General features: G+C 39.6%; 1 protein-coding gene across 2 annotated transcripts in view; it reads right to left on the bottom strand.

The window, feature by feature from the left end:
* The window catches only part of APBA2 (amyloid beta precursor protein binding family A member 2), a 496602-nt gene that overhangs the window by 312868 nt on the left and 160715 nt on the right, over window positions 1–23019 (bottom strand). The window lies entirely within an intron of this gene.

Genomic DNA, 23019 nt, shown 5'->3' with positions numbered 1-23019 from the left:
ACTCATTCAGGCACAGTATTTTCACCTACATTTATATTTAGTGATATCTTAAGTATGATATTATTTGTTTATGCATTGGACATACTGTAGACATGATTTTTTTGTTGTTTTTCTTTATGTAAAATAAAAGACTGATACAATTGCCAAAGAAAAAATTAGACAGTATTCCAAGTACAAATAGTCCATCAAGATACAATGGTCTCAGGATTAAATGCTTTCAACTTACAATGGTCTTTCCTTGGCCACTGTAAGTTGTAACTAGACTTGAAGTCTTGTCAGCATGATTAACCCTATCAAACCAGGCATATTGGTAGGGCTCTTCATGTTGATTAAAACCATACCTTTCTTTTGTCTGTATGCTAAACAGCTGAAACTATATATTCATTTTTATTCATATGCAAATGAGCATGTTGGAGCACCAAGGGGCAGGGCTGAACCCTTGGAGTACTGCTTTGTAACATCCCCTGTGCTCTGCACACTTCATCCTCCCTTTGATTTGCAGAGCTAAAGATTAGCATGCCGAGGGCAGAACTGAGGCTGTGTCCTAGCATGTACATATCATATATCCTACTTACTATAGCATTACCACATTGAGAAAAGTGTATTTCATAGGCACAATATATGATTATAATGAAACCAGTAATATGCGTTAACCTCAGACTCTGATACAAACAATTAACATGGCCATTTCACTGGTAAAACACTTATATTGGTTTTCTAGTAGCTCCTCTTTACAGTACTATATATCCTGTACTGCCATCTGTGTCAGAATGAGCTGCTACTTTGAACACCAGGTAAAGGCTAGTGATGGACGAACATCGGCTGGGAAATTTCGCAAACGCGCGTTAGCGATCAAATGCTTGCGAACTGCGCGTTCGCGGCGGGCTCCATTCACTTTAATGGCAGGCGAACCACCAAATACTTACTAGAAGTGCACAAATAGTCCCACAACATGGACAGTGACATACCAGAGGGGGATCAATGGCAAAAATTCCCACAAAAAATATGTATTTTAATCAGGGGGCATTTTTATGTGTCTTAAAGGGAAACTCTCAAAATTGTGCTCTGCTGGAGCCTAGAAACATTTTATTTTAGGCCATGATAAAATACAGGCCACAAAAATTAGGCATTCATCTGACATAAAAGAACAAGCGATTATGTGGCTGGAGGTATATTAGACGGTCACTAAGAACTATTTTACTGTAGGCCAGTAGAGATGTCGCGAACATAAAATTTTCCGTTCACGAACAGCGAACGCGAATTTCCGCAATTGTTTGCGAACGGGCGAACCGCCATAGACTTCAATAGGCAGGCAAATTTTAAAACCCACTGGGACTCAGTAACGCGGCCAAAAAATACCCAGCTCCGCAGAGGCTGTCCTCTTTTTTTTTTTTTTAATTAAAAAAATCTGTTCTTACCAGTTTAATTTCTGTTTTGTCCACTATCAGGGGCCGGTGTATGGAATAGATTTTAGGAACCGGGAGATGGAAAAAGATGCTTGGTCGGTCCTCTTACTTCCAATTTGGGGCACTGCGCGTGCGCCATGCAATGTACAATGCCACCAGATATGAGTGGTGTGTTAAGTAGTACTATTCTTATCAGTTTAATACCTGTTACATCCCCTATCAGGGGACGTGTATCGAATAGATTTTAGACAACCGCAAAGAGTTGTCAATAGTTGACACACTCATGACATAAATTTTATTCATCTATGCGTCAATCTTGGTGTAGTGATGACTGTGCTCGTGCACACGTTTGGGAGATTGCAAGCGATGGCGGTTTTTCAAAGCCTATGGTCGTGCTGAGGTAGTTCAGTGACAGTTAAGTGACCCAGAAAACAATGATTCTGCAGTGTGGGCCCATTGTTGGCCTAGTAGGCTTTAATGATCACCTTAGATGATCACAAAGAAAATTTATGTTTTTTCTATGCAAAATTATCCAGCAGATCGCTTTTGGTCTGTTCACAATGAAGCAACGACCTTATCATCTGGGGTGTGCCAACATTGCCATTGCCAACACACTCATAGAGGTGATCGCTTCATTGTGATATGCAAGCCCCTTCACCACAACAAGGTAACGATCACAAAGGGGAATTGACACATGTATGTGCCTTTTATTTTGTTTTTGCAGCCACAGTGCAGCACCAGAGGCCAGAAAAATTAGGAATGGACACATGCCTGAAAAATTAGGTATTGTTGCAGCCGCTGCTGTAGCAGCGGCCTGAAATATTGATGTTTTCCAGGCAGAAAGTGCACTAAAACATTGCGGCTTGAACCCTAGTTGGTGGCGGAGAAGTCGCGCAAGTCATTCGGCATGCAGAGATTAAATACAGCAGCGTGTGGACCCTTTTTAGCCCAAGGCATCTCATCAGGCCTTTTTTAGTCGAATGCATCCCCCACTGTCAGTCCCTTCGGGATCCATGCCTCATTCATCTTAATAAAGGTGAGGTTTAGACTTTTTTGACCTAGGCGACTTCTCAGTGACAATACCTCCTGCTGCGCTGAAGGTCCTTTCTGACAGGACACTTGAAGCGGGGCAGGCCAGAAGTTCTATCGCAAATTGTGATAGCTCAGGCCACAGGTCAAGCCTGCACACCCAGTAGTCAAGGGGTTCATCGCTCCTCAGAGTGTCAATATCTGCAGTTAAGGCGAGGTAGTCTGTTACCTGTTGGTCAAGTTGTTCTCTCAGGGTGGACCCCGAAGGGCTGTGGCGATGCGTAGGACTTAAAAAGCTCCGCATGTCCTCCATCAACAACACGTCTGTAAAGTGTCCTGTCCTTGCCGGTGTGGTCGTGGTAGGAGGAGGATTACTTTCACCTCTTCCCCTGTTAGATTCCCGTTGTGCTGTGACATCACCCTTATACGCTGTGTAAAGCATACTTTTTAACTTGTTTTGGAACTGCTGCATCCTTTCCGACTTCCGGTAATTTGGTAACATTTCAGCCACTTTCTGCTTATACCGGGGGTCTAGTAGTGTGGCCACCCAGTACAGGTCGCTCTCCTTCAGCCTTTTTATACGAGGGTCCCTCAACAGGCATGACAGCATGAAAGACCCCATTTGCACAAGAGGAGTTTCAGTTTTAATTTATAGAGGGATTGATTTAGGGTCCATTCACACGTCCGTTTTTTCTTTCCTGATCTGTTCCGTTTTTTCAGGAACAGATCTGGACCCATTCATTTTCAATGGGTCCTGGAAAAAATCAGACATTGAGCTGTCCGTTTTTTTCCAGGACCCATTGAAAATGAATGGGTCCAGATCTGGTCCAGATCTGTTCCTGAAAAAACGGAACAGATCAGGAAAGAAAAAACGGACGTGTGAATAGACCCTAAGTCTGTGAGGCATCCTCTATTGATAAGCAGGGGAGATTCTTGGAAGACTAATTATTTTGGCTTTTATATATATTCCTTCCCTCTTTTCTTTATATGTACTCAATTGTCTACTAACCTTCATGGATCAATGGCCAGAATGCCCCTTGTTAATTAATGGGGACTTTAATAGTGTTATGGATCCAGAGAAAGATAGGATTTCGATGGAGGGAGACATACATATTTCCGGCCAAGGGTCCCCTTTAGCACGCTTCTGTCAGGAATCCGGATTTGTGGATATACAGTCGTGGCCAAAAGTTTTGAGAATTACATAAATATTGGAAATTGGAAAAGTTGCTGCTTAAGTTTTTATAATAGTAATTTGCATATACTCCAGAATGTTATGAAGAGTGATCAGATAAATTGCATAGTCCTTCTTTGCCATGAAAATTAACTTAATCCCCCAAAAAACTTTCCACTGCATTTCATTGCTGTCATTAAAGGACCTGCTGAGATCATTTCAGTAATCTTCTTGTTAACTCAGGTGAGAATGTTGACGAGCACAAGGCTGGAGATCATTATGTCAGGCTGATTGGGTTAAAATGGCAGACTTGACATGTTAAAAGGAGGGTGATGCTTGAAATCATTGTTCTTCCATTGTTAACCATGGTGACCTGCAAAGAAACGCGTGCAGCCCTCATTGCGTTGCATAAAAATGGCTTCACAGGCAAGGATATTGTGGCTACTAAGATTGCACCTCAATCAATAATTTATAGGATCATCAAGAACTTCAAGGAAAGAGGTTCAATTCTTGTTAAGAAGGCTTCAGGGCGTCCAAGAAAGTCCAGCAAGCGCCAGGATCGTCTCCTAAAGAGGATTCAGCTGCGGGATCGGAGTGCCACCAGTGCAGAGCTTGCTCAGGAATGGCAGCAGGCAAATGTGAGCGCATCTGCACACACAGTGAGGCGAAGACTTTTGGAAGATGGCCTGGTGTCAAGAAGGGCAGCAAAGAAGCCACTTCGCTCAAAAAAAAACATCAGGGACAGATTGATCTTCTGCAGAAAGTATGGTGAATGGACTGCTGAGGACTGGGGCAAAGTCATATTCTCCGATGAAGTCTCTTTCCGATTGTTTGGGGCATCTGGAAAAAGGCTTGTCCGGAGAAGAAAAGATGAGCGCTACCATCAGTCCTGTGTCATGCCAACAGTAAAGGATCCTGAGACCATTCATGTGTGGGGTTGCTTCTCATCCAAGGGAGTGGGCTCACTCACAATTTTGCCCAAAAACACAGCCATGAATAAAGAATGGTACCAAAACACCCTCCAACAGCAACTTCTTCCAACAATCCAACAACAGTTTGGTGAAGAACAATGCATTTTCCAGCACGATGGAGCACCGTGCCATAAGGAAAAAGTGATAACTACATGGCTCGGGGACCAAAACTTTGACATTTTGGGTCCATGGCCTGGAAACTCCCCAGATCTTAATCCCATTGAGAACTTGTGGTCAATCCTCAAGAGGCAGGTGGACAAACAAAAACCCACTAATTCTGACAAACTCCAAGAAGTGATTATGAAAGAATGGGTTGCTATCAGTCAGGAATTGGCCCAGAAGTTGATTGAGAGCATGCCCAGTCGAATTGCAGAGGTCCTGAAAAAGAAGGGCCAACACTGCAAATACTGACTCTTTGCATAAATGTCATGTAATTGTCGATAAAAGCCTTTGAAACGTATGAAGTGCGTGTAATTATATTTCCCTACATCACAGAAACAACTGAAACAAATCTAAAAGCAGTTTAGCAGCAAACTTTGTGAAAACTAATATTTGTGTCATTCTCAAAACTTTTGGCCACGACTGTATGGGGATCTTTGGGAAAGGGGAAAAGGGCCTACTCCTGTATAAGTAAGTCTGGAAATTCCATGTCTAGGATAGATTTGGCACTGATAAATAAAAATCATTTGAAATATATAAAACGGATGAAATATGAGGCTAGGTCTTTATCGGACCATGTAACTTTCTCCCTAGAATTAATCATGAGAGATAATGATCATAAGATGAGACCTCCATTTAGATTCAACCTTCACTGGATCTCTATAATGGATAACCATGAATCGGTAAAACAGGAGATGATTTGGTTTTGGGATGATAACTATAACTCTCTGCAAATCCAACTGGTATGGGATGCATTCAAGGCCTTTATGAGGGGAGTATTTCTTAGTAATATCTCTAATTTAAGAAGGGGGTATGGTAGGAAAGAGAGAGAGATCTAAAAGTAGCAGCTCTAGATGGTATGAATTAATTTTCGAGGAATAAAACAGCAGCAAATAGGGAAATTATGCAGAATGCAAGTAAGCTATATTCTGATTTTCTCTTGGAAAAGACCAGGCAAAGGCTCTTTTTCAAGGGACAAAAATACTTCTCAGAATTGGGCAGACCAGGTAAACTTTTGGCGTGGGTGATCTCTAACCAGGAACCAAAAAAAGAGATAGTATTCGTTCACCAGAGGGTATAATTACTGGAGATCTAGATCGCATAATGGAAATCTTTTTGAAGCACTTTTCGGAATTATATGACTCAGATAAGACCATTCGAGACGAAGATATGGACCTATTTTTGGATTCTCTTTCCCTTCCAGCTCTTAGACATCCAAACAAAATTCCTAGATGCAGATTTGTCCCTAGAGGAGCTGGAGGCAGCTCTGAAGGCATGTTCTAGAAACTCCCCCCCCCCGGGTCCGATGGATTCCCATATGAATTTTACCGCAAATACAGGGAGGTGATTTTTCCTAGGCTCTTGGAGGTGTTCATCGGATCAGAATCAATGACAGAGACCGTAATAATATTAATATTGAAAAAGGGCAAGGACCCCTTAGATATGGGATTATATAGGCCAATTTCCCTATTAAACACAGATATGAAGCTTTCCTCAAAGATTCTGACCACTAGGTTATCTAGGGTTATTCCCTCAATTATACATCCCGATAAGAATGGGTTTATTCCTAATAAAGGCACTCATTATAATCTGCATCGGCTATATGAGAACATACAATGTTCCGGGGGGGCTTCCCACTCCATTCTGTCTCTAGACGCCTCTAAGGCATTTGACAGGGTGGAGTGGGAATTCCTCTGGTGGGTCTTAGTGAGAATGGGAATATGCAAATATGATTATACTCTCGTATAAGTCTCCTATGGCCAGACTGAACATTAATGTGTCAATGAGTTTGACAAAGAGTTTCCCTCTGAGCAGGGGCACCCGACAGGGATATCCACTCTCTCCACTACTATTTGATATTTATATTAAACCTCTTGCTGCTAGGGTTAGGCAAGGCTCTAGGATTAAAGAGTTTGGGCTATCAGGAGTAGATGACCGTATTTCTCTCTATGCAGACGATGTACTGTTTTTCATAAATCATACTAATACTGTACTTCCAGAACTTATTCGAATAGTTAACCTCTTTAGTGCTGTCTTGGGCCTGGATATTAATTGGTCAAAGACAACTCTCATGCCGCTAGATAGAGCTGAATATTCTATTGATGGGCCCCTGAGTATGTTAAAAATCACGGGTTCATTTGAATACTTGGGTATGATGATATTTCGCAAGACTGAAGACTTTTTACAACTTAACTGGATCCCATTGATTAGTAAATTGAGGTCAAAAGTTATGGTATGGCTTTGACTTCCCTTATCTAGAGCTGACAGAATATCCCTAGTGAAGATGGTGATATTACCTCAACTCCTTTATGTCCTTAGGAACTCTCCAATGTGGATTGAAGATAAGTTTTTCAAATTAATTTAAAGAATTATTAACGATTTACTTTGGGGAAGAAAGCGGGTAAGGTTAAAGTTGGAATACCTTTACAAACCGATTGAACATGGAGGTTTGAACCTTCCATATTTTAGGAGCTACTTCATAGCTGCACAGTTATGTTTTTTTTGCCAATGGGAGTAAAGTCTACTCTGTCGGACCTTGGTTAGGAATTCATTACATAACAATATTTTTATGCTATTAGAGTCCGGCTGATTATCCATTATCCAACAGGATTATAGAGAGTCTAGGAAGCTATTTATTAAAGTGTGGAACACCATTAAAGGGTGGTTTGGAATAAAGGGATTTCTTTATTGTACGCCCCTTTGGAAAATTTACAGTCAACAGGAACTGAATAATTTAGATGGGGATAAGCATTGGAAAAAAAAAACTATCTTATATGTTGCACAGGTGGTGGGAAATGGGGCAATACTTCCATTCTTGGAACTTGCACAAAGGGCACACATTGATAATCTATCGTGGTTTAGGTATTTTCAGTTACGTTTGGCAATTTCTAGTCTACAGGGAAATTTTTTTGTTTGAGATAGACACCTCTACACCTTTGAATGATCTGATTAGAAATCTGGGGCAGTAGGTCAAGATTTCTCAAGTGTATAAATTGTTAATGGAAGCACTATTTAACAATACACACTCTCCTGGACAAAGGGCTTGGGGAGTGGACTGTTCAACGATTCAATTAGATGGGTGGGAAAATATATTAGCTAATTTAAGACTAGTGTCTCATAATTTCAATCATGTGGTGGTTCAATTTAATATTTTACATAGAATACATGTTATACCAGTATGGCTTAACAAACGTGGTTTGAGAAATACTTTGAATTGTCTATGGTGTGATTCACCTGGAGCTGATTACTTACATATGTTTTGGTCCTTTAGAGAATTATTAGAATATTGGAGGGCAATTAATAAGTACATTACCCAAAAATTTAAAGTAATGATTCCATTTACGGAACAATGTTGGGTTCTTGGCGACCTTTCCCTGGTAAATTGCTATAAGTATAAAAAGATCTTGTTAATTAAATTAATGTTTATGGCCAGACTCTTGATTACAATGGCCTGGTTTTCACGAAATACACCTACCATATCTACTTGGCTAAATTTGATTGATAAGATCAAGAGATAACAAAATATTTTATATAGGCAAAGAAATACCGAGGAGAAATGGAATTGGATATGGGGGAATTGGAAGTCTTAAGATTCCCTGCCTTCACCTCATCGGTATCCTGGTATCATCTTGTTGATGGAGTGGATAGGAGACGCATCGCAATGGGGAGGGGGGCTAGGGGTAAGGGAGAGGGTTTAAGGTTTAATGGGGGTAAAAGAGGGAAAGTAATAATGTTGTTGATTAATTTTTGCATGGTAATAACTGTTCTGGTCTGTTCTTCTTTTCTTCTAATAACATTTTTTGCAAAAAATAATAATAATAAGATAGTTACAGCCATTTGAACCACTTGTGCTAAATCACAAAAAAGTGTCTGGTCATTAAGGCCTTTTCAAGCCTGGTCATTAAAGGGTTAACCAATGAGCTCCTTCCCCACTAGTAAGTTAAAGTGGTTACTGGTTATTGCAGGGCCCCTATAACGGCAGGAGGCGATAAAAACCAGTGAGCGCCGGCCTCTGCAGTGAGCGAAAGTGCTTACTGGTTATCTCAGGGCTCCTATAACTGGGGGCAGGAGGCGGTAATAACCAGTGAGCGCCAGCCTCAGCAGTGAAGGAAAACGCTGATTTATGAATAGGAGGCAGGATGGGTTTGAACGGCTCAGAAAATATAATGAAGGTTTTTTTAAGGTCTATAAAAATACTCAAGTTTTTTTTTACAAAAAATCACTTTAAAATTGGGACTTACGGAGCACATCTGCATACTGAACAGCTGGTAAATGCAGGTATAAATTTACTGTAGCCACATTAACTGCCATTTCATCACAGCACCAGTAAGCGCAGTGATTTAGTTTATCAATCCTTTCTTCCTGATTTAGGAGCACTAGGACAGAAGCTGTGCCCAAGAGTGAGTAATGGCATACTATGACACATTGATAACTTCTTCCTGTTCAGTGTGCTGATTACTTGCAATTTTCTTCTCATCTGCTTTTTGAACACATCATCTTAAAGTATTGAAATCTGTTCTCATTTGCATTGAAGGAATATTTCATGTAATGGCAAAAACTTAGCTAAGACAATGCTTAAGATAATGTAATATGCATAAGATACTGCCAGGTAATATAATGCACACATCTTCAAATTCTATGATGAGCAAAAAGTATATTTCCTAACTTTGTAAACCACCCTCAGCAATTATCAAACCCCTTCCTATTTTTAAGCGCATAATAGCTCTTCTACTGCACCTCCTTTCCATATCTGATTATATATTCATTTCCTAAGAGTAATGTAAAAGACTCCACCATATGTATTATTTAACATGTTAATTGTCATGCTAGTACTTTGTACAAAGATTTGAAAGCTTGTCAGAGGAAACTACTGCATAGGGATGGAAATGTGTAAAAACATCCGTTCATATTTTGGTTACATCCATACAGGGCTGTAGATTTTCCACCACGTAATTATAGGCAGAAAATCCACAGTGTTTTACAGTTGTAGCAAAGTTAATTAAATTGAATTAAATCACATACACACACTGGATAAAAAATCCATGTGGAATCTGTACAGATATTGATAAGTGATACATATTTTAAAACCACAGCATGTCAATTTATGCTGTAAATTTCCACCATGGATTTTACCCTTTGCTATGCATAGGGTGAAATATGATGCGAATCTGCAGCTAAATCCAATGGAATTCATGTAGATTGTGCTATGTTTTTTTTTGTGGATACACAGCAAAATTGCAACAGATATTTCAGCAGCAATTGCATCCCATATTGACGTACCCAAAAGAACAATTTAGCTTACAGTTAGGTATCTAAGTTTCTTAACTGCAGGCATTGCAACAGCTAAGGAAATCATTTTTGGAACCCTTCACAGAGTCTCCCGAGCTCCCAGGTTTCTCTGGGTTAGAGAAACCAAAATTTTGGTAATATCTAAAAACATGATCTTGGTGAACTAAATAATTCTTTTGGCTCAAAATCTAGGACTATGAAAAAGTATATTGGGTAATTTTTTTGGGGTTAAAATCCTCTCTATTGCCCCCTATAAAAACAATGTTAATACAAGGCATTTACTAATGTATTGTGATTGTTCACATTGCCTCCTTTGCTGGCTTTATTCATATTTTCATCACATTGTACACTGCTCATTTCCAGGAGTTACGACCACCCTGCAATCCAGCAGTGGTGGTCATGCTTGCACACTATAGAAAAAAGCACTGACCTCTCTGGTGGCTGGGACTGTCGGGGGTGTGTATGCATAGTAGCTCCTGTCCTGGCCATCTCATATCATGGCTGCGGTGGTGGCTGTAACCCCTGGAAATGAGCAGTGTATAATGTGATGGAAAAATGAATCAAGCCAGCAAAGGAGGCAATATGGACAATCATAATACATTAGTAAGTGCCTTGTATTAACTTTGTCTACATAATATATGTCATTTGCTGAAGTGAGACAATCCTTTAAGTTCCCAATACACAATATGCGTTTAGGTGGACCGCGCAATTTCTGTTGGTAACTTCTCAAGTTCAAACCATCCAATTTTTTGCATATGGGTAAAAGATCAGATTCCACAAGATCTTCCTCTCACAGAGAGCCCTGTGGAGTATCAAAGAACGCACCAATAGTGAAGTACTGTAGACGCTATTCACATGCACTTGTATTTGTTATACTCACAAGCGCAGGAGAAAATGCGGGCACATCAAACACATATAACCGTCTCGTGTGTCTCTCCCGTTCTTAATTAAGCTTAGATAAATATATGCACATAAAATGGGTAAAAAAAAGCCTTGTGCTCATTCCCGACCCGGGTTCCGCTTCAATGCTTCATCAAGGGCGTGTACCTCAATCATTAGGAAAGATCTTTAAATATCCTCCCATTCTCCCTCCCCCACTCTTACTTTTATCCCATGAAAAGTTATTTTAAACTTTAATCTATAATATAGACTTCCATTATATATAAAACTAATCTAACTCCCCTCAAATATACATTTTCATTTACGGGAGATCCAGTTCATAAAGTCCCTTCCACACATCATCGACCTTCACGTATCCACATGGTACATACTGACCAATCATCAGAGAACCTACCGTGAGATGTAGCCGTTTCCATTCATTCATCACTCACAACAGGGTACAGCATAAAGAAAAGTGGGTTACCGTCAAATATGTCTCTCACTATGTGAGGCACAGTTTCACATCACACTTTACATTCAATCCCTGTGGTTGGATCATGTCCAAATCGTACATCCATTTTAACTCTTGTTGATCAATATTTGCAATAGTATCCCCCCCCCCCCCCCCCGCCAATTCCCCTTCACTAATTCCAGCAAACATAAGTCCTCTCAGGGTTTTCTGGTGAGCGGTTTTAAAATGTAGAGAGACCCCATGTGTTTCTAAACCTTTTCTGATGTTCCTTATATGTTCTTGTATTCGTATTTTAACCTTTCTCGTCATGTGGCCCACATACTGGAGGCCACACGGGCACTCCAGCATATAAACCACCCCTGAACTTTCACATGTAATTTCTCCTTCAATTTTATAGTCCATATTTATTTTATTTGAATGGATCATAGACACCATTTTCAACCTCCCTTTCTTGTTCCTATTCCTGCATGGAAGGCAGAACCTACACCATACAAATTTATCTTGCTTTCGTTTTCCAGTATCTATGGTCATCGCACTACTCACTAAATGATTCCTAAGTTTCAGGGCTTTTCCAAAAATACTATCCGGGCGGTCAGGGATTTATTTTCCCAAGACAGGATCATTTTTCAGTAATGTCCAATTTTTTATGATGGCATTCTTGCATGCGTGGTGTACTGCGTAAGAAACGCAAAGCGGAAATCTTTGTTGTTTTTCAATCCTTCCCTACCCATCATTTTTCCTTTCTCCTCTAAACTTCAACTACAAGTTGTTAGTTCTTCCCTCGAATATCCTTTTTCTATGAATCTATCCTGTTTAATCTGGCTTTGTTCTCTATTGTCTGTCACGCCAGTACATTTATCTGTCCCTTAGGGATATTGTGAAGCCATGGGCCATAATGAAAACTATTAATGTCAATATAGCCATTTACATCTGTATCCTTAAAAAAAAGTTTTCGTCTTAACCCCTTAAGGACTCAGCCCTATTTCACCTTAAGGACTTGGCCATTTTTTGCAAATCTGACCAGTGTCACTTTAAGTGCTGATAACTTTAAAATGCTTTTACTTACCCAGGCCTTTCTGAGAGTTTTTTCGTCACATATTGTACTTCATGACACTGCTAAAATTGGGTCAAAAAAGTTAAATTTTTTGCATAAAAAAATACCAAATTTACCAAAAATTTGGAAAAATTTGCAAATTTTCAAGTTTCAATTTTTCTACTTCTATAATACATAGTAATACCTCCAAAAATAGTTATTACTTTACATTCCCCATATGTCTACTTCATGTTTGTATCATTTTAGGAATGATATTTTATTTTTTGGTGATGTTACAAGGCTTAGAAGTTTAGAAGCAAATCAAAAACCCCAATTTTTAGGGACCAGTTCAGGTCTGAAGTCACTTTGCGAGGCTTACATAATAGAAACCACCCAAAAATTACCCCATTCTATAAACTACACCCCTCAAGGTATTCAAAACTGATTTTACAAACTTTGTTAACCCTTTAGGTGTTCCACAAGAATGAATGGAAAATAGAGATGCAATTTCAAAATTTCACTTTTTTGGCAGATTTTCCATTTTAATAATTTTTTTCCAGTTACAAAGCAAGAGTTAACAGCCAAACCAAACTCAATATTTATGGCCCTGATTCTGTAGTTTACAGAAACACCCCATATGTGGTCGTAAACTGCTGTACGAACACACGGCAGGGCGCAGAAGGAAAGGAATGCCATACGGTTTTTGGAAGGCAGATTTTGCTGGACTGGTTTTTTTGACACCATGTCCCATTTGAAACCCCCCTGATGCAACCCTAGAGTAGAAACTCCATAAAAGTGATCCCATCTAAGAAACTACACCCCTCAAGGTATTCAAAACAGATTTTAAAAATGTCGTTAACCCTTTAGGTGTTCCACAAGAGTTATTGGCAAATGGAGATGAAATTTCTGAATTTCAATTTTTGGGCAAATTTTCCATTTTAATCCATTTTTCCCAGTAACAAAGCAAGGGTTAAGGGCCAAACAAAACTCAATATTTATGGCCCTGATTCTGTAGTTTACAGAAACACCCCATATGTTGTCGTAAACAGCTGTACGGGCACACGGCAGGGCGCAGAAGGAAAGGAATGCCATACGGTTTTTAGAAGGCAGATTTTGCTGGACTGTTTTTTTTTGACAACATGTCCCATTTGAAGCCCCCCTGATGCACCCCTAGAGTAGAAACTCCAAAATATTGTTGGTACTAGTTTAGGGTACTATATGATTTTTGGTTGCTCTATATTACACTTTTTGTGAGGCAAGATAACAAGAAATAGCTGTTTTGGCACCGTTTTTTATTTTTTATTTACAACATTCATCTGACAGGTTAGATCATGTAATATTTTTATAGACCAGGTTGTCATGGATGCGGCGATACTTAATTTGTATACTTTTTTTATTTATGTAAGTTTTACACAATGATTTCTTTTTTGACGCAAAAAAAATCATGTTTTAGTGTTTCCATAGTCTGAGAGCCATATTTTTTTCAGTTTTTGGGCGATTACCTTAGGTAGGGTATGATTTTTGCGGGATGAGATGACGGTTTTATTGGCACTATTTTGGGGTGCGTGTGACTTTTTGATCGCTTGCTATTACACTTTTTGTGTTGTAAGGTGACAAAAAATGGTTTATTTAGCACAGTTATTATTTAAAAATTTTTACGGTGTTCATCTGAGGGGTTAGGTCATGTGAAACTTTTATAGAGCCGGTCGATACGGATGCGGCGATACCAAATATGTATACTTTTTTTTTATTTATGTAAGTTTTACACAATAACAGCTTTTTTAAAACAAAAATTTTTTTGTTTTAGTGTCTCCATATTCTGAGCCATAGTTTTTTTTATTTTTTGGGCGATTGTCTCAGGTAGGGGCTAATTTTTTGTGGGATGAGGTGTCGGTTAGATTGGTACTATTTTGGTGGCAAAAAAATGGTTTATTTAGCACAGTTTTTATTTTTTATGGTGTTTATCTGAGGGGTTAGGTCATGTGATATATTTATAGAGCCGGTCGATACGGACGTGGCGATACCTAATATGTTTACTTTCCCCCCCCCCCCCTATTTTTTACCAATTTTTTTTTACTTTATTTGGGGAAAATGACATTTTTGATTATTTTTACTTGAAACTTTTAATTTTTTGGGGGGAAAACTTTATTTTTTAAACTTTTTTTTCATTTTATTTTTTGTCCCACTTTGGGACTTGAACTTTTGGCGGTCTAATCCTTTACAATACATTCCAATACTTCTGTATTGGAATGCATTGGCTGTATGAGTAATACTGTGTGTATTACTCATACAGCTTCCGGCCTGTGAGATCCAGGGGGCTGGATCTCACAGTCTCTTCACCGGAAGGCAGCGCGATGCCTTCCTTAGGCATCGTGCTGCCTTCCATGCCATCGGGTCCACCCTACAGCCCCATGGGGACCCGATGGCACCGCCGACTACCGCAGCCCACACAATAAAAAGCCGCAAACCCCCCCCCCCCCCCGAGCATTTAGCCGTGGTGCCTGCTCAATGATTTGAGGAGGCACCATGTTCCGATCACCGCCCGCTGGGAAACATGCCGTAGCGGTATTGTCAATATATCTCCGCCAGATGATTAGTTTACCAAACTGAGATATTTTGAACAAATGGTTAGGGTAGCTACCCTTAATATGAGGGGAGTTAGATTAATTATATATATATATAAATATAAATATATATATATATGATGTCTATATTATAGATTAAAGTTTAAAATAACTTTTTATGAGATAAAAGTAAGAGTGGGGGAGGGAGAATGGGAGGATAGTTAAAGATCTTTCCTAATGATTGAGGAACACGCCCCTGATGAAGCATTGGAGCGAAACCCGGGTCGGGCATGAGCACAAGGCTTTTTTAACCATTTTATGCGCATATTTATCTAAGCTTAATTAACCACGGGAGAGACACACAAGATGGTTATATGTGTTTGATGTGCCCGCATTTTCTCCTGCGCTTGTGAGTATAACAAATACAAGTGCATGTGAATAGTGTCTACAGTACTTCACTATTAATGCGGTCTTTGATACTCCACAGGGCTCTCTGTGAGAGGAAGATCTTTGTGGAAACTGATGTTTTACCTATATGCAAAAAATTGGATGGTTTGAACTTGAGAAGTTACCAACAGAAATCGCTCGGTCCACTTAAAGAGGTTATCCCATCTTAAACAATGGGGGCATATCGCTAGGATATGCCCCATTGTCTAATAGGTGCGGGTCCCACCTCTGGGACCCGCACCTACAAGAAGAACGGAGGCGGGGAGAGTTGTGTCTGAAGGACACCGGGTTTCCTGGGGTCCGTCCACCACCAGGCGCAGCTCCCCGCCTCTTCCCTTGAAGTGAATAGGAGCGCATTGCGCATGCGCGGCCACCGCTCCCATTAATTTCTATGGGGCCGACGGAAATAGCTGAGCAGAGCTCGGCTATTTTCGGTGGCTCCATAGAAATGAATGGAGGGCGGCTGCGCATGCGCAGTGCGCCCTCCTCAACTTTCTCCGATCCTTTCACCTTCCATTCCAGTGGTGGGACCCGCACCTATCAGACAATGAGGGCATATCCTAGTGATATGCCCCCATTGTCTAAGATGGGAAAACCCCTTTAAACGTATTTGACTGAACATATTTAAAAAACTTTTTATTTGCCCAATACACAATAGACTAATGTTTGCCATTTTGTTTTGTGGATGTTGGGGGATAAAAGGATCAGTCAGGTTGAATTTTAATGACCAGGAGATAAACTGCTGCTAGAGATGTCTGGCAGCAGCTTTCTCCTCTCTCCCAACTGAAAAAACGTACATGTTTAGTATAGCCAAGCTTGTATGTGCATGGGGGAGTGAAGATAGTGAGGATGCAACTGAAAGGTTTCTCTGGGGTTGGAAGGAGGAGGAGCAGGAGAAATGCTCTCATCCCTGGCTCCTAGGCACTGTGTCAGACTCAGAATTTACATCCACATCTTCCTGCTGTGACTGAGAGGAGAAGTGAGCAATCCAGTCCACTATATCATCCTCATTGTCCTCAATAATAATGTGGCACTTATCGGAAGCCAGGAATAACTGTGTCCTAGTACTACTACTACTATAGGCCAGATGGCTGGTGCTGCTACTGCTGCTACTACCCACATCCTAATTCTGGGATGACAAGGCCTCGGTCTTTCGTTTTCCACTCTTCCAGACATTTTGTTTTGAGGCCTATAAATGAAAAGTCATGGATTTCCAATAAATGAAAAGTCATGGGTTTTAGACTATTAAACAGTCCCTTCTACAAACACACTGAACACTGATATTGACAGAATAGTTTGGGAATAAAATGCGCAATTTCTACTGTGATAAACATCTTGTAACTAGGCCTGTAATATCATTTGTTCAACAATTAAATTTTTGCACTACAAAGTCTCTGAATAACAGTATGATACGTCCATTACCATGAATAGAACAATGCAGTGTTTGTGGTGAAGTGTCTTTTAACTAGGCCTGCAATATCACTTCTTCAACAATTACATTTTTTTACTAAAATGTCTATGAAAAACATGGTCTGATCTCTGTGTCCGCTAACATCGATAGAACAATTTAGTGTTTGCAGCTAATTGTTATTCAACTAGGTGTGTAATATGATTTGTTTAACAATTACATTTTTGTACTAAAATGTCTATGAAAATCAAGGTGTGATCTCTGATTCTTCCGCTACCACGGATAGAACAATGCAGTGTTTGTGGAGAAAAAAGTAGGCATGTAATAATACTTTCTCAACAATTATTCTTCTAAAATGTCTATAAAAAACACTGTCTGATGCGTCTGCTAACACGGATAGAACAATGCAGTGTTTGCTGCGAATTGTCTTTAAACTAGGAATGTAATATCACCTGTTCAACAATTAAATTATTGTACTAAAATGTCTATGAAATACATTGTCTGATCTCTGATGCATCCACTAACAAAGATAGAACAGCAATCTCCAATCCTCACAAGACCTCCTTCTCTCTTCTCCTCTTATCACTTCTTCCCACAATCACCTCCAAGATTTTTCCTGTGCATCCCTCACACTCTGGAACTCTCTACCCCAACATATCAGACTCTCACCTACAGTGGAATTCTTCAAAAGAAACCTAAAAACCCACCTCTTCAGACACGCCTACAACCAGTGACCCTGCTGCCTCTATAACGCCATGACCAGCTTCACCCTCACCTACTGTGTCCCTCTCCCATACCATGTAGATTGTAAGCCCTCACGGGCAGGGCCCTCTCTCCTTCTGTACCAGTTTGTAACTCATCTTGTTTATGCTTAGTGCAATTGTCTGTATTATGTATGTATACCCCTTTTCATATGTACAGCGCCATGGAATGAATGGCACTTTAATAATAAATAATAATGTACATTGCTCCATTAGTTTGTATAGAAATCACTATATCACAGTTCAGTGCTGTCACCTAATGAGCCAAACTGGGATATACTAACAATGAGCCTGGAAGCCTAGTACAGGCTGTGGCTTATTTATAGAACATGGCCAGATGAAGCGCTGAGGTGTGAAACGGCCGTTGCCGCAAGTCTTACCACTGCTTTGTATGTATATCCGTCCCAAGCCACTTATGTATTCAGCTTTTATGTATGCAGCTGTGATGTATTCAGCCTTGATGTACTCAGCATTGATGTATCCAGCTTTGGAAGAAATAAAAGAACATTGCACCAATTGGTGAGTGCCGCCTGTATACCTTTTGACTTGTTTGGAGCTTATTTATAGAATATGGTGCTTTTCCCGATCTCCGCTGGGGGAAAGCGCACCTGAAGAGGAATCCTCACACTTCTGGTTTTTAACACTCTCAGATGCCGTGAGTGAGGGGAACTCATTGCTGTGAGGGGAGGGGGCATGTGGCGTATTCTGGGGCCATGAGGGTGAAGAACTGTTGCATTTTGGGGGGCATAATAGGGGTTGGATAACCCTTTTAACCATTAAGATACCGGAGGTTTTTTCATTTTTGCATTTTCATTTTTCTACCATATCTTCCTTGAGCCATAACTTTTTTATTTTTCCTTTCACATATCCATATATATATATATTTTTATTTTTTTTGCGGTACAAGTTGTACTTTAATATGACATACAATGTAGTGGGAAGCAAGCAAAAAATTCCAAATGGGGTGGAATTGAAAAAAAAATTTAAATACCATTTTACAGGTTTTGTTCCTACAGTGTTCACTTTGCGGCAAAACTGACCTGTGCCCTTCATTCTCTGGGTCCGTAGGAATACAAAGGGGGTTTGGCAGGGGAGGAGCCAGGACAGGTGGTGGGATGGGCCAGGGTGGGTAGTGGGCGGAGTTAGGGGGGCCCAATTCAGATTCTTGCTATGGGGCCCAATGATTTTTATGTACGCCCCTGCTCCCAGTCTCATATGACCCTCTGTCTGCTTCATCCTTTGTGGTTGCGAATTGCGCAAAATATTTGGTTTCATTTGGCGGACTCATTTTAGAGTAGTTTGTAAATCTGATTTGCTTAGAATCTATTTGCTCATCTCTAATGGACTCCTTTATTCATTCTGTTAATTTACTATCCTTCAATTAAAACTAATTGCAAAGCCTTAAAAAAGGTAAGAATCACAGAAACTAACATTCTGCTAATACTGGTCCCTAGAAATGCTGGCATACCATTCCAAAAGAAAAAGTATAATTACATTTATTCCAAATGGATGAAGTTCATTAGATCCAGGAGTCACAATTAGCGTGAAGTGACAGATTAAAATCATCAAGTGTTCATTTCTACCTTAATTGTAAACAGTAAGGTCACATTTGGTATTACAAAGGATGGTTGGGTTTTCTATTAACAGGAAAAGCATATATATATATATATATATATATATATATATATATATATATATATATACATTTCCATCTGCTAATGGAAGCAAGATGAATTAATATTATGCACTAAAAACACAACTGTTCTAGATAATTAGCTGATCCGGGAATGAGGTTTTTGTACGCTTTAGCAACTAAGTGCTATAATGTGATTGGTCTCATGAGATTATGGGCTAGTTGCTCCATATCCCCTCATCATAAACGCTGCCAATAAATAGGTCTTGGCATAAACTCGAAGGGTTGGGATGAGGGAATTTAGAAGGGCAGATGGCAAGTGAGTAGAGGAAATCTGTACGTAAATTATCTAAACGTGTGAAGCATGCTGTGGCAGTACAAAAAAAACACAATAAAAGGATTCTGCTTTAGGCATCTTAAGAACCAAAATGTAAATTGTGTTCAAAATACTTGGATGGTTCTCCTGTCTTTCACCGTATATTTTCCCTGTTTATTACAGAAGGGACGAGTAATCAATAGTAATTACGGTTTCCTCTAATTTACAGGAATGACTATCAGGGGAGTCTTTAATCAAAGACAATAATGGAAAATCATAAGGAAGCTAATATGAGGTGGGAGAATAAACTGCTATTGAGTGGGTAAAGGATAATCTCAGTGTTCTTCATAATACTAATTGTCAGTTGCTGCAGAATTTTCTTGGAATGACTATAAACTTGTTTCATCACTGATATGCCCTGCAATTCAGAATTATTTAAAAGCTGTAGTCCCATTCACTGTACATCTTAATTCTGTGCAAGGGCAAGACATGTTTACCTTGACATACTGTGCAACTGTGCACAAAGACAACTGAGGATAATATAAAGGAGAGGGCTTGTGTTTTTAATGTCAGTGATAGTGAGCTACAATTCCATTCTAGAAATAGTCATATGTTTGTTCTATGGATTTTCAATTAGAAATGTTTATTCCATATGAAATGAATTAAAAGAGTTTTCCAGGACTTCAGGATAGGTCATCAGTATCTGACTAGTGGGGGTCCGACTTCTGACAACTCTGGCTACCAGCTTTTGAAAGGGGTCACGGTAAGTGTCATATCCATCAGTTACATAGTCTTTGTGCAGCTCAGTCCCATCCACGTGAATGGTATTGGGCTGCAATACCAAGTACTCCATCAAACTTTTTATTTTCCCAAAGACAGTTCTAGGAGACATCAAGAAGTTGCTTAGCATATCAGGTAAAAAAATAGCAGCCTAATACTCCTGCCCGACCCGGGTTTCGCTCTAAGCTTCATCAGTGTGTGAAAAAGGGGGAGGCTGAGATAGAGGTATATTTACAGACTGCCTTTAAGGATTGACGTATACGCCCCTGATGAAGCTTGGAGCGAAACCCGGGTTGGGCAGGAGTATTAGGCTGCTATTTTTTAACTGATATGCTGATATTTTATCTGTGTTTGTGAGTATAATTAAATACTTGTATATGGTTATTGGTGACAGTGTTTCACTATGGGAGTGACTTCTCGATGTCTCCTAGAACTGTCTGTGGGAAAAGAAAGTTTGATGGAGTACGAGGAGGCTGGATATATCTGATGTGCTTGCATTTTCACTTGCGTTTGTGAGTATAACAATACATGTGCATGTGAATAGTGACAAAAATACTTCCCTATTAGTGCGACCTTTGATATTTCACAGGACCTTCCATATGTAGGAGGATATTTGTGGAACCCGATGTTCTTTCCATATATGCACAAGTGGATGGCCCTGATTTAAAGAGGTTACCTCTGTTACCATTATCGTGCGGTCCCCGAAAACACGTCTATGTCTACTGTAGGTTGCTGCTTGGTTATACCAAGTTCTTCCTGTGGCATAATTAATAATTACAAATCAAAAACAAAGCAGGGAGTAGGGCTTAATGGCTGGATGAGCCAGGAATGTCCAAAGTATCCCTGCAGTGCTGCACCCAACTCTGCTATTTTTAAACACTTTCATGCATGTGAAGCAAACATGATTTCACCATTAAAGCTTAGATACAGAAGATTATTTTGGATAGCTGAATTGACATTGTTCAGAGATACGCAACCTCATTAATAAAACAAATAGCTGATGTATCATTGAAAACATCATTTCATATTCATGTACTGCCTACATTTTAAAGAAGACTACAACAATCAGTCTGAAAAACCATTCATGCTAAGGATAAAATGACACAGAAACATCCTTCGTGACCAGAGGAACAATAACTTCATTGATGGGCAAATGTTTATGGAATTCATTGAAAAAGTTTAGCAACAAAATGAATTCACAAATGTTTTGCAACAGCTGGAGAGCCACAGATTGGACGCCACTGCTGTAGAGCAACCTGCTCCTTATGATACATACTAGTAAAAATCTCTCTCTATATATCATCTTTTGTCTATATATCTATTATCTGTTCTCTATTTATCTATTATCTATCTATTTCTCCATATCTATTTATAGACTTATCTCTCTCTATATCTATGTAATCTATTGATATCTATTTATTGATTGACCTATCATCTATTATCTATCTATCTACATTGATGTAATCTACTTATATCTATCTCCATCCTTGAATAAGCTAAACCTCTGTGTTCTCATTTGAAAAAAAAAAAAAAGAAATATGACACTAAAACTTTAGCTACATTCTTCACACAACTAAAAATATCTATCTATCTATCTATCTATCTATCTATCTATCTGTCTATCCATCTATCTATCTACCGGTAGCTATCTATCCATCCACCCATATTTGTCTGTCTATCTATCTACAGATCTAGCAAGAGCCAACATAAGTGGGTTAACGTGTTAACTCGACAGTGTTACAAATTAACACGATAGTCTAATTCAATTCTAACTTTAAGCTTTAGAAGCTTTGCACATTGTTAAACAAAGCCAGATCTATCTATCTATCTATCTATCTATCTATCTTTCCTGACGTCACAGGCCCAAAGAAGAACAGGGAGCTGAGAATGCAGAAAGAGTAGTTGGATGTGAACAGCATCAGCACAGTTCAGACACGTAAGTTTATTTTGTTAGTTTTTTCATCCGATCTGAGTTCTGATATGGGTGTCTGATACTGGGGTCTGTTATTGGAATCTGATCTGAGGTTTGATATTAGGGTGTACTCTGAGGTCTAATATGAGGGTCTGATCTGAGGTCTGATATGCGGGACTGATCTGATATGGGGCTCTGATATGGGGCTCTGATATGGGAGTCTGATTTGGGGTTTGATATGGTGGTCTGATCTGAGGTCTGATATGCGGGACTGAACTGAGATCTGATATGGGGGTTTGATATGAGGTCTGATATGGGAGTCTGATATGGGGTCCTGATCAAAGGTCTGATATGGGGATCTGATCTGAGGTCTGATATGGGGGTCTGATGAAGATTGGGGTTCTCATTTGAAGGTTGGGGGTCTGATCTGAGGTCTGATTAAATATTTTGTTTCTGATTTTCCTCTTCTAAAACCTAGGTGCATCTTATAATCAGGTGCATCTTATAAAGTGAAAAATATGATATTTGTCATTGCTGGTCAGAGAGTGGTAAAGAATTGCTTCTTACAGCTGACTTCTGACCTGTTTATCAAGCTGCTTGTGCTATTCCATTTAAATGTACTGTCCAGAACGAAAATGACAGATATGACAGCACAATGAAATACCGTGATGTATGTGGCTGACAGGTTCATAGCCAAGAAAAGTCCCTCTAGACATTTCACCCTTCATGCTCCTATAACAACTTAGTGACAGCTGTGAATGAGTTCAGGAAGATGTCTAACATGAATTA

This window comes from Bufo bufo, chromosome 1, assembly GCF_905171765.1.
Source record: "Bufo bufo chromosome 1, aBufBuf1.1, whole genome shotgun sequence".
In the NCBI taxonomy this organism is placed as follows: domain Eukaryota; kingdom Metazoa; phylum Chordata; class Amphibia; order Anura; family Bufonidae; genus Bufo; species Bufo bufo.
Note: the sequence above shows the minus strand (reverse complement) of the source record. Positions and strands in the feature narration are given on the sequence as shown.